Consider the following 13,096-nt stretch of genomic DNA (forward strand, 5'->3'; position numbering starts at 1 on the left):
GCGCACAGCTGTAAGGACGAAGGACGGGAACAGTGGTGAGTTTGAGGTGAAGGTGGGAGTGCATCAGGGGTCGGTACTAAGTCCACTACTATTTGTAGCTGTGATGGAGGTGCTGGCTCAGAACGTAAAGGAGGGTTTACCGTGGGAGTTGTTGTATGCAGATGATCTGGTGTTGATTGCGGAAAGTATGGATGGACTGAAGGAAAAGATGAACAAGTGGAAGGAATGTATGGAGACAAAAGGTCTGAAGGTGAATATCGGAAAGACGAAGGTGATGGCAAGTGGTAAAGCATGTGGTGAGGTGGAAAGAACTGGGAAGTGGCCGTGTGCTGTGTGCAGGAAGGGTGTCGGAGTGAACTCCATTCAATGTACAATGTGCGCTGAGTGGGTTCATCAAAAATGTAGTGGTCTGAGAGGGTCATTTACCAGTGTGGCAGCTACATTCAAATGTAAGGTGTGCACAGAGGGAGCTGCAGATGGAGGAAATGTTGAGTTGGATCTTGGAGACGGCGTGAAGCTGGAAGGTGTGAAAACATTTTGCTACCTCGGAGACATGCTGAATGGAGAAGGTGGATCAGACTCGGCAACGGTTGCTTGAGTGAGATGTGCATGGAAGAAGTTTCGGGAACCGAGTGGCGTGCTGATGAGGAGGAGAGTGTCGCTGAAGCTGAAGGGAAAGGTGTATGCTACATGTGTGAGAAGTGTTATGATTTATGGGAGCGAGACATGGGTAATGAACGTAGAGCAGCAACGAAGGCTGGAAAGGGTGGAAATGCGAATGGTTCGATGGATGTGCGGAGTATCGTTGAGAGAGAGAGAGGAAGACAAATGATGAATTGCGAAAGATGATGGGAATATTGCCTGTGATTGATGCTGTGAAGAGGAACAAGTTGAGATGGTTTGGTCATGAGTTGAGGAAGGATGAAAGTGACTGGTTGAGAAGAGTGATGGAAATTAATGTAGAAGGAAGTAGAGGACGGGGAAGACCGAGAAAGACTTGGCTAAAGATGGTGGAAGAAGAAATGCGGGCAAGGGGGTTATCAAGGAGAGATGCAGAAAATAGGCCAAAATGGAGAAGATTGTCATGGGGACCGCAAGGCTAACCCCCGCTCTAGCAGGGAAAATGGCCTTAAAATGCATGTTGTTGTAAAAATGCATGTTGTTGTACTATACGCTATAAGTCTCTTTACCAAGTCACACCTAACGAGCATGCAAACGTGCTATTGATGACTGCAAACCCCGCACAGTGATATTTGCACCTTTGGAGGGCGGAGGTAATTTATAGTAATGATGACCTTTCGTCATCGATGAACCTTTCCGTACAACTCGAGATAAGACTGCTTGTACATACAAATACATCTCATATGCACAGTACGTCCTATAACACTTGTACACCACCAGGTTCCCCGATCCCATACACATAACTGTATTATGGGTGCAATACAGTAACATTCCTTGGGGATTGTGCTCATGTTTACATCGAGTTGCTTCCATTCATCACACTAGTTGTGATTGCTTGGGATTTAACAAGGATCACATTTGTAATACAATTTTGTTTCCATGGTGATGATAATTTGGAGGTTGGTATTGTCTGCAGCCCTTGTATTATCTCCATCTTCTGGCTGTGTCCTCAGGTTGTAGTTAATTGAGGGTTAGAAGAAATTGTGCGAGACAGGTGGAAGGGGAGATTTACAAAACTTGGATATGAACAGCATTTGCTCTATAACCTTGGAGGATGTTGATAAAGTTGGGAGAGTTGGTTGGAATAAATACAATAAAAAGTCAGAATTGGGAAATGTTTTGGTTTATCGATTATATCATGGAGTCCAGCTGTTTTATTTATTTATTTATTTTTGCAGTCGACATATAAATTACCCACTTTTTGTGCAGATTTTGCTCTGAGTTTAATTTTTACCTCCATAACCAAAGGTGGATGGAGGTTGTTTTCACCCCTGTCTGTTTGTGAACAACATATATCAAAGTTGTGGACGGATTCGGACGAAATTTGGCAGAGATGTAGCGTATGTGAAAACGACGAAATGATAAGATTTTGGTGAAGATTCGGATCCGGCTACTATAAATTTTAAAGTAAATCTTCACCATTGGGAGATCGGGCCAAAAACTATACGTAGCAGGATATCTCAAAAAGTTATGGATGGATTTGGACGAAACTTGTTGGACAGGTTGTGTGTGTGACGAGGAAGAATCGATTCAATTTTGGTGAAGATCCGGATCCAGCTCGTATAATTTTAAAGTGATTCTTCACCATTGAGTGATGTGGCCAACCAGGCGGGGGTATGCTCGTTATGTGAATTTTTTTTTTTTTTTTTTTTTTTTACGCTCTACTACAACAGGCATTTTAAGGCCATTTTCCCCTGCAAGAGCGGGGTTAGCTCTACTGCTGTTTGTTGTCTTGTCTATGAATTATTTGCCTTTTCTTGTACCCATTGCCATTTGCTGTACGTGTGCATGTGGGGTTGGAAGGTTTGGACAAACCATTCTCATGTTACCCTTAAAAAAACAAAAAACACATTTTATTCAAAAGCAGGATTAATTGACCTTATTATAGTGACTGTGCTGAATCACCAAATGTTTATCAGTTGCACTCTCACCTTGACCTGTTACTGTTGTTTTAATGAGACAATTATTCTGGTTTTGATGTTTCTCCACCAAGAGGTTGTGGAGACAATTATTGCAATGAAGCAACCAAAATTAGTCCATCATATGAGAACACCAGTGGTTAAATTAACAAGTGTTAAAATGTAAATGCAGGGAATTGGATATTGCTATTTAATTGTTTTTAATCAGAAAGGAACCACCTTTAGAGGCCATTTTTCCCTGCAGAGCAGTGGTTGGCCTTTTTTGGGCACTGTGGTCCCCTTTTTTGAAGCATTGTTTTATGGCCGGATGCCCTTCCTGCCGCCAACCCTGTTAATCGCCTCTTGTGACACACAGGGAATTACCAGTGAGCTGGTACTCAATTTGCCGACCTCGGAAGGATGACAGGTTGAGTCAACCCCCCTGGCGTTAATGCAGCGATCGACCGGGATTCGAACCCAGGATCCTAGGATCCCAAGCCAGCACCCTAACCGCTAAGCCAACACCAGGCTCCAAACTCTCAGGAAGGAATAACTGGAAATTTGGAAGGAGGTGAAAATGTTGATGAGGGGTGGGGGGAAGAGGCTAACATGGGTAGAGAAGATAATTGTTTTAATCAGAGATGCATAATATTGTTATGTTTGTGAGGGGTAGGAGATGAAATACCTTAGGAAAGTCCGAATATTATAAATTAGCATGCTCCGATTGTCGCGAAGAAGAAGCCATCTCGATGCATACAAGTAGTGTCGAATGTCCGGTTAAGTGTTTTGGTGTCTTCACATGGAGGGGTGGAGTTGTGCTATCTCGGTAGGGTCTGTAAGGTTAAATTCCCAAGTACGTGCTTTCCTCCCTGTGATTGTTCCCTCATGTTCTTATAAAACGCAGCTGGCCAGGTAATGGACTTATTTGCTCACCACGCTGCCAGGTCCGAGAGACCCAGCACATTTGCCAATCATTAAGTAAACTCCCGACGTCATCCAAACATTCCCGAACAGAGATTAGACTTCTCCCTCCGACGACTCGTAACGGGGAGGCCACACCCCGGCCTTCGTGATTGGTCGAGGCATGATGGGATGATTGAGTAGCACTCGATGATTGGACAGACTGTGACGTCAGCGTGGAACATTCGAGAGCTGGAGGAAAAAGATGCCATCTCGCCATCTTGGTCTCTCTTTGTTCTGGCGTTCGTTGGAGGCAGTCGCATTCTCTCTCTTCTGGTCCTGGCTGCATAGCGGATGGATGCTCCTCTTGTGCGCGCTCGTTGCACAAAACTTTATAGTGCTGTTAGCTAGATTCAAAATCCCGTCTCGGAACCGTCTCGATAAATTTTCAATTTTCATAACGGGATCTCGGGTCGGTTCGGTTCCCGGCAAAGTAAAAAATAAAAAATTTTTTAAAAAAAAATAAAAAAATAAAAAAATAAATAAACCTATGTCACCCACAGGGTGAACCGTATCTTGCCAAAATGTGAACATGAGTGACTTGCTTCAGGTCACACTGAGGTGAACAGAACTGCTATCCACTAGAAGCGACTCTTTGAGGAATGTCTGCCCACGAGATATTGAAAGATTTTGATGAGAACTGAGGAAATAATTTTTTCATGAAAATTCCGTTTTTTCGTCATGACGTCATCAAATGACGTCATAGCGTCAAACTGTTTACAGATCTGGGAAGCACTCATCAAGGGCATTCATATGAGGTATTACTCGATATGGTACCTACGATTTCAAAATTTGACCTTGGGGTCAATAATTTTCGACCTCCAGCGCTAACCATGAAGGTCAAGGCCGATCGCCACCAAAAACTAATCAGCTGAGCGCCGGACCATATACTAGATTCCCATGAAGTTTGGAGACGATCCGATCAAAGTTACTCAAAAAATAACGATTTCAACATTTGACCTTGGGGTCAATAATTTTCGACCTCCAGCGCTAACCATGAAGGTCAAGGCCGATCGCCACCAAAAACTAATCAGCTGAGCGCCGGACCATATACTAGATTCCCATGAAGTTTGGAGACGATCCGATCAAAGTTACTCAAAAAATAAGGGTTTCGTCGACCTCCATGATTGACCACAAAGTGACCTTGACCTTTGACCTTGACCTTCAAAATTTTGTGTGCTGAAGGGTATCTCTATAGGACTCTGATATGCGAAGTTACAGGAGTTTCCAATAATAACTGTGGTCTACAGAGTGATCTGAAGGTCAAGGTCAAAGGTCAAGGTCGACCTCCAGCGCTAACCATGAAGGTCAAGGCCGATCGCCACAAAAAACTAATCAGCTGAGCGCCGGACCATATACTAGATTCCCATGAAGTTTGGAGACGATCCGATCAAAGTTACTCAAAAAATAACGATTTCAACATTTGACCTTGGGGTCAATAATTTTCGACCTCCAGCGCTAACCATGAAGGTCAAGGCCGATCGCCACCAAAAACTAATCAGCTGAGCGCCGGACCATATACTAGATTCCCATGAAGTTTGGAGACGATCCGATCAAAGTTACTCAAAAAATAAGGGTTTCGTCGACCTCCATGATTGACCACAAAGTGACCTTGACCTTTGACCTTGACCTTCAAAATTTTGGGTGCTGAAGGGTATCTCTATAGGACTCTGATATGCGAAGTTACAGGAGTTTCCAATAATAACTGTGGTCTACAGAGTGATCTAAACGTGGAAAAAAAATGATTAACCACAAACAAAAAAACAAAAAAAAAAACAAACAAAAAAACAAACATACAAGCTGACTAATACATCTTGCAAAAACTTCGTTTTGGCAAGATAATAATAAGGCTTCAAAAATAATGGAATTTCATTACAATATATAAACAACAATGAAAAAAATTCATTTCTGATGTTGAGTACTTAAATTCCGACTTAGCTTCCATTTACCGGGATGAAATAAAATACACCGCCTACATGCAGATGATCGGCCACCGACGGGACCGGGTTATCTCATTACAGTTTGTATTGTCGTGTAATTTCTTGCTCGGAATGTCAGAGAGAGGGAGAAAATGTTTCTGCCCAGGCATATTCGAGTTCCGGTTGGAGTTTCATTATCATTTTGTGAGTTGTGATCGCCAAGGGGCTCGCTCCCCCCCCCCCCCCCCGTTCCCCTCCCCTCCCCCGCCCGGCAATGCCGGGTACTTCTGCCAGTAAATTATAAAGCAGGCGGTGTAGTGATCACCCCCCCCCTCCCTCCTTATTTTGACTCTCTGACTAAAGTAAACGTAATCAACTTATCAGGCCTAAAGTGGAGATAAGATAACCAAAATACTTTCACATTCAAACCGTCAAACCAAACCCCAGGGATTCTTACAATTTATAGATTTAGCGTTGCAATTAAACATAAACGTTCATCAAAAACTCATTTCATAAAACTACATAATGTATTGTACTTGTATTAATACATTGTGTGTAGAATAATCCGTTATAAACGTGTTTTTAATCCAAATAAACATCGTCCCTCCATTCACGGGGCTCGAGCGAGTCCCTCGATATTAATGTGCTAAAGACCATAGCAACCACATCCTGTAACTCGTCTCCAAGGACGGACACGTGACCGCAGCGGGGCGGAGCGAGGCGGAGTGATACAGCGGAAGGATTCGACGGTTTAAATGAAGCCGCGATGCGGGGGATTTTCATTGGGACCTTTATCCTGATTTCGTTACCTCCGCCACCAAAGGTGGATGGAGGTTATGTTTTCACTCCTGTCTGTTTGTCCGTTTGTTTGTGAACACAATATCTCAAAAAGTTGTGGACGGATTCGGACGAAATTTTGTGGAGATGCAGCGTGTGTGACAAGGACGACATGATTAGATGTTGGTGAAGATCCGGATTCGGAATTCGGATTCGTTTGCAGTGCATTGTTTGTTGACAAGGGGAAAATCCTGGAACAGTGAGTTTACTTTATCATCGTTTGTCAGTTCAGCTGCACTTGCGAAAAATGATGCTTGTGCAGAAGCAGCGTAATGAAAGCAAGGCTCAATAAAGGCCTCTATTATGGAAAATATCTGCAAGAAGTTGGAATTTTAACCGGGATTTTTTTACCGAGAAATTGCCTCAATCAATTTATCTCGGGACCGTCCCGAAAGCCGAAACCGCCGGGATTTCGTCCCGGTCTCGGCTCGGTTGACAGCCCTACTTTAGGAGCACTGTGTAGTTTTTGCAATGTTGGAGGGGGGGGGGGGGGGAGGAGGTGTTGGACTGTGGTGTCTTTAGGGGGAGCTGGGGCCACGTTGCGCTTGGCGGTAGAATCGAGGTAGGGCTGGTTGAGTGCCTGCTCACGCCTGGGCGTTTTCTGACGTGCAGGTTCAGCGCCATTATCGGGGCGTGTCCCGTCCCGCAGCAGCGACCAACGCGCCCTCGACGCACTTTGGGGCCAGAGCTGAGGGTCAGCCTTACAGTAAGGGAAGTTATTTTTATTTATCTTCCCCCCTTGTTTGTATACGAGTGAGTGGGGATGTCTCGTTTAGATAGTAGTTTCACCACAACGTTCATTTTTTATTCCTTGCTTCATTTTAATAAATTGATTTGTGTTGCATTTTCAACGGTGTTGGGTTTCTGTGTCTGTGGGGTTCGGATTAACTCGGTGTCGGCCGTCCGATCAGGTAAGGCTACGAGCTTTCCTGCGCGCGCGAAAAGATAATCCCGCCAAGGTTCGAAGTACGCCTCGGAGTTAAAGCTTGTTTTGGCTATTCGTCCGAGGCCGGTCTTCATTGGCCAATGACAGGACAATATTGTTAGGGATGTGGCCTTGGGGTAAAATTGGAATAGATTAGAAGAGTTATCTCATAATATCGGCATGTTTTCATTTATTGTGATCGCTAAAACATCGCAACAAATGTTCAGAACCCCCTGCTAACCACGTCTACCCCCTGCTCACCTCGGCTACCCCCTGCCAACCTCGGCTACCCCCTGCCAACCTCGGCTACCCCCTGCCAACCTCGGCTACCCCCTGCCAACCTCGGCTACCCCCTGCCAACCTCGGCTACCCCCTGCTAACCTCGGTTACCCCCTGCTAACCTCGGCTACCCCCTGCTAACTCCCATTGTGTTTGTCTAAGCCCCATATTAAACACCCTTCCTCAATTATTGAACCTTGCCCGTTGTGATCTGTCTTTAGGTGTAAACTTCCATCCTGCAGCGACCAGAAGTCTCCCACACCCTCTCTGTCTCCCACACCCTCTGTCTCCCACACCCTCTGTCTCCCACACCCTCTGTCTCCCACACCCTCTCTGTCTCCCACACCCTCTCTGTCTCCCACACCCTCTCTGTCTCCCACACCCTCTCTGTCTCCCACACCCTCTGTCTCCCACACCCTCTCTGTCTCCCACACCCTCTCTGTCTCCCACACCCTCTCTGTCTCCCACACCCTCTCTGTCTCCCACACCCTCTCTGTCTCCCACACCCTCTGTCTCCCACACCCTCTGTCTCCCACACCCTCTCTGTCTCCCACCCTCTCTGTCTCCCACCCTCTCTGTCTCCCACATACTCTGTCTCCCACATCCTCTGTCTCCCACATCCTCTGTCTCCCACATCCTCTGTCTCCCACATCCTCTGTCTCCCACATCCTCTGTCTCCCACACCCTCTCTGTCTCCCACACCCTCTCTGTCTCCCACACCCTCTCTGTCTCCCACACCCTCTCTGTCTCCCACACCCTCTCTGTCTCCCACACCATCTGTCTCCCACACCCTCTCTGTCTCCCACACCCTCTCTGTCTCCCACACCCTCTCTGTCTCCCACACCCTCTCTGTCTCCCACACCCTCTCTGTCTCCCACACCCTCTCTGTCTCCCACACCCTCTCTGTCTCCCACACCCTCTCTGTCTCCCACACCCTCTCTGTCTCCCACACCCTCTCTGTCTCCCACACCCTCTCTGTCTCGCACACCCTCTGTCTCGCACACCCTCTGTCTCGCACACCCTCTGTCTCGCACACCCTCTGTCTCACACACCCTCTGTCTCCCACACCCTCTCTCACTCTCCCACACTCTCTCTCACTCTCCCACACTCTCTTTCACTCTCCCACACTCTCTTTCACTCTCCCACACTCTCTTTCACTCTCCCACACTCTTTCACTCTCCCACACTCTTTCACTCTCCCACACTCTTTCACTCTCCCACACTCTTTCACTCTCCCACACTCTCCCACACTCTCTTTCACTCTCCCACACTCTCCCACACTCTCCCACACTCTCTCTCTGACTCTCTCTCACACTCTCTCTCTGACACTCTCTCACACTCTCTCACACTCTCTCACACTCTCTCTCCCTCTCTCTCCCTCTCGCTCCCTCTCTCTCTCTCTCCCTCCCTCTCCCTCCCTCTCTCTCGCTCTCGCTCTCTCTCTCGCTCTCTCTCGCTCTCTCTCGCTCTCTCTCCCTCTCTGTCCTTTGTCTTTGAGGTCTTTGAGCCTCTTCTTCTTCGAAATGCATGTTTGCATATTCCAGTGTTGGTCATGTGTGTCCTTTGCTCAGAGATGATGGATCTTTATGCAAATAACATGAATGTTTCCAATGTGCTGTTCACAATAAGGAGAGGTTGGTGTTGTTGGTCTTCTGGCAGAATTGTGGTTTGTTGGGAGAAAACAAAACGTTTTAGGAAGGAGGAGGCAAGAAAACCTGGACAGGGCCACTGTTTTCTCTGTCACCTAAGAGGACGATGACAGAAAAAAGGGAGAGTTTGTTTATAATTAGGTTGAGCTCCAAGGTTCGGCCTGAAGATTGTTGATAACAAACTTGTAAAATAAAATAAAAAAGTCTTGTAATAATAATGTTGTACCCATAGTACAGTAGTCGACCTAGCAATATGGCCGAGAGGTGCACACACTCCCCTCTGAGCTGCATAGCCTGGGTTTGAATCCAAACCCTGCTCTAAACAGTCATCCAGGTGTTTCGCAGGCAGGTTGATCGATTCATCCAGGTGTGTGCCGTCCCTCGGAAATGTGTTAAGTGGTTGCCAGACATCCTACAATGTATTTTGACAGAGGAATAAGTTATCTCGCCATTCCGAGCAAATTACAACTTCCTGCCTCGGCAGTGGGTAGCAAGTGGACTCCTCGGCTTGGACACTCCTTGACACCAGGTTACACTGCTTGCCACCTTTGAATGTGGTTGCTGTCTGGGCAGCAGCGGTTCCTCCACTGGAGACACATTCACCGGGTAGTTTGTTTACGTTTCACGTGAACATTTAAAAGACTTTTCTTTGCAATTCCTTTTCCAAGTCTTGAGGTAGCCGTGTTCAGCAAGTTATTTTATGATTGTGCTTTGGATGTTTTCCATGCCGAAAAGGCATAGTTGTACATTGATAACGCTTAAAAAGAAATTTTGGGAGTTTATCACGACATAAATATATCGTTTAGCACATTCTCCAATGAAAAGGGTTTTTTTGTATTTTTCTTGGCACCACAAAGCTGCAGCTGCAAATTCCTGGTTGGAGCTCATTTGGGCCCTTCAATCGGTTAGGCGTACAACTTTCTTTCATCAATTGGATTGGGCGTACAACTTGGGACATGTGCAAAACCATTTGGAGCCTCAACGGCCTGTATCCACCTCTGGTTCCGGCAAGCTGCAATCGTGCCGATGTCGGTTTACATGGGTACAACAAGGTGTCGTCACCTGGCTTGAGGCAGAAATGACTTGACAACGTAAGGCGTAGAAGTTATATGCACACGATGGATGAGTACTTTCGACGCATTGTTTGCTTGTTGGCTGTGTTTTTGGTCCGAATGCAGTATGTTTCTAAACCCCTGATTCCATTTTCCTGAAATTTGCTGTACATTACTGTATCGCATTGTGTTCACACGTGGCTCAACATCACGTCGATAGAAACCTTCAATTCTCAATCAAATTTATGAAAAAACCACGAAATGACCGCATTGGCCAATCAAGTATCGTATGTCCGGTGCTCACCTCGGCGGGGAGAGAGGTGGAGCTTTGCTTGCCTTGGTGCCTTGGTGCCTCTGTGTTTGAAGGTAGATTCTCTGTCAGATATCCAACCAATCATGTATATTAAATATTTGTATTCCGTATGCAGGATGTAGATTTATATACAAAGTGTCCACAGTCTCTGCATGGCTACAATGAATGCAATGAGCGGTCCCACAATAAAGTAAGACCTTAAACAAGGAAATGAGGTCATTCGGTCCATCATTGCCATGTTGCACACCCACGTAACTTAAAAAAAAAAAAAAATCCTACAGCTGTTAACAATCTTGATATTTTACTATAGTCTAATGAATCCAATCTTGATAGGCATGCTTGCTCTATGAGCCTGCTTTATTCCACTGTGTTACGGTTTTCGTGCGACCCTCCTGCCCTTACCAAGGGGAGATTAAGCCCCTTGTTCTTTTTGGGTCGTCGCAACCGCGAGACTTTGAGTCGCCACTCCCGGGCAGACGCAGGACGGTTTCGGGACAATTCTCGCATGTACCTAAATACCTACGCCGCCGCGGAAGCGGGGATCAAGTCTTGCACGAACCACGCGTAATTTGAGTACGTCCGAGCGGATGACGTACCACGTGGTCCGTGCAGTTATCTTGTATTGGAACCCGATTAGAGCGATAATTATTCGTACCACTCTAAGTCAATGATGGAAAACACAAAAGCGGTAGAATCAAAGGAATAACACGATTTAATTATTATTTACAATGATTCGGTAGAAAGCAGAGACACAGGGCAGTCTTATACAGTCGTAGCTTATTTCCCCAGACACGGGCCCGTTCACACTCACAGGGGGAATGAAAGAAGGAAATGTTCATGCGCTGAACGCGCCGGCTCCGTTGTTCAGGAACAGCTCGCCCGGCGTGGCCCTCTGCCGGTCACAGCACGTCCCTCGATGAAGGCAGGCAGGCGGGACGGATCCTTGCGGCACGTATCTCGAACAAAGGCAGGCTGGCGAACATGCGCGTCTATCGCCCGGCTCGGTGGTTTCTCACAGCGCGATTAATCAACGGCGCGCTTTCACTCGCGTAACTCAATAGAGGATCTGCCTCAAGCTCAATCGAGCGTTCAACTTGTTCAAGCGCCTCTCCCCTCAAAACTGCTTGACTTGTTTCAACGCACTTCTCCTCAGAACTGTTCAACGAGCGCCTCTTCCTTCTCATAACTGAGGTGGGGGCTTTCCGCAAAGGGTTATATTGCCACGCCCGTAGCCCGCATTGAATGTTCCAAACCACGCCTTTGCCACAGTTGTAAGTCACTCCCTTCGAGCCCTGATTGGGGGCTCGTGCTTACCGTCACTCCTTCCCCGCCTTCCTTCGCCCTTGATCGACGTGTCCAGGCCTGCCTCGTGGCATTTTGCGCCAAAGCCAATGTATCGAGGCGGCATAAAGCATTGGAGGGAAACCTAACTCTCATTATTCTACTCAACGCAAAACTAACACAGGAAAAGGACTATGCTTACATTTACTAAAAAATAACTGAACTATTGCGAGGCTACATGTTGTAGTGTGACTAAACTATGAGGGGGAAATTAACCTTTTATTGCAAAAACATCAAGCATTACGTCAATAGAAACCTTCAATTCTCAATCAAATTTATGAAAAAACCACGAAATGACAGCGCATTTGGCCAATCAAGTATCGTATGTCCAGTGCTCACCTCGGCGGGGAGAGGGGTGGTGCTTTGCTTGCCTTGGTGCCTCTGTGGTTGAAGGTGGATTCTCTGTCAGGAATCCATCCAATCATGTATTTAAATATTTGTATTCCGTATGCAGGATGTAGATTTATATACAAAGTGTCCACAGTCTCTGCATGGTTACAATGAATGCAATGAGCGGTCCCACAATAAAGTAAGACCTTAAACAAGGAAATGAGGTCATTCGGTCCATCATTGCCATGTTGCACACCCACGTAACTTTAAAAAAAAAAAAAAATCCTACAGCTGTTAACAATCTTGATATTTTACTCTAGTCTAATGAATCCAATCTTGATAGGCATGCTTGCTCTACGAGCCTGCTTTATTCCATTGGATGAACGTGATCAACAGGGTCATAACTTTCAGAAGACAGCATGATGCAAACTGAGGACTTGCAGGGACTATGTTTAAAAATGGTGACAACAATGCTGAAAATATTTCACTTTGCTGACTGTTTACTGACTCTGGACTTGTGCTGCCCACTCTCACATCGCTGGGTTTTTAAGCCGCCATTTTGTTTCGGCTTATTGAAAAGTGCCTTGGCTTGGAAAAACTATCTACTCTCACGGACCAAGTAGAACATATATTCGAAATCTGTATTCGGATTTGATGATCGGATCCAGTCCACTATACAAGTATGAAATCTGGAGAGCAATCTGACAAAATTTAACGCATTAACGATCTGCTATATAAGAGAGATGTCTGTCTGTGTCTACATTTTTCTCAGAGATGGCTGAACGGATCTTCGTCAAACTTTGAGAGGTTCATCAGTGAATGTTGGGAGTGTTTCAGGCCCACAAAAAATTTTTTTGGAAAAAAGTTCGTTTTTTTGGAGTTAAAAAAAAAAAGAAAATCGCTCGACAGTGCC

At 45.9% G+C, this 13,096-nt stretch overlaps 1 protein-coding gene across 8 annotated transcripts in view; it reads left to right on the top strand.

Annotated features, from left to right (window-relative positions):
• Positions 1-13,096, top strand: part of ADD1 (adducin 1) — a 195,658-nt gene that overhangs the window by 14,016 nt on the left and 168,546 nt on the right. For 2 of the 8 annotated variants that reach the window (XM_078771941.1, XM_068106755.2), the window contains exon 2: positions 6,908-7,001. The exons of the other annotated variants lie outside the window; for them this stretch is intronic. The gene's annotated coding sequence lies outside the window, so the exon portion shown is untranslated. The remainder of the gene's footprint in view (positions 1-6,907; positions 7,002-13,096) is intronic. 8 annotated transcript variants of the gene reach the window in all.

This window comes from Myxine glutinosa, chromosome 2 (assembly GCF_964187855.1).
Source record: "Myxine glutinosa chromosome 2, kmMyxGlut1.1, whole genome shotgun sequence".
Classification (NCBI taxonomy): Eukaryota; Metazoa; Chordata; class Myxini; order Myxiniformes; family Myxinidae; genus Myxine; species Myxine glutinosa.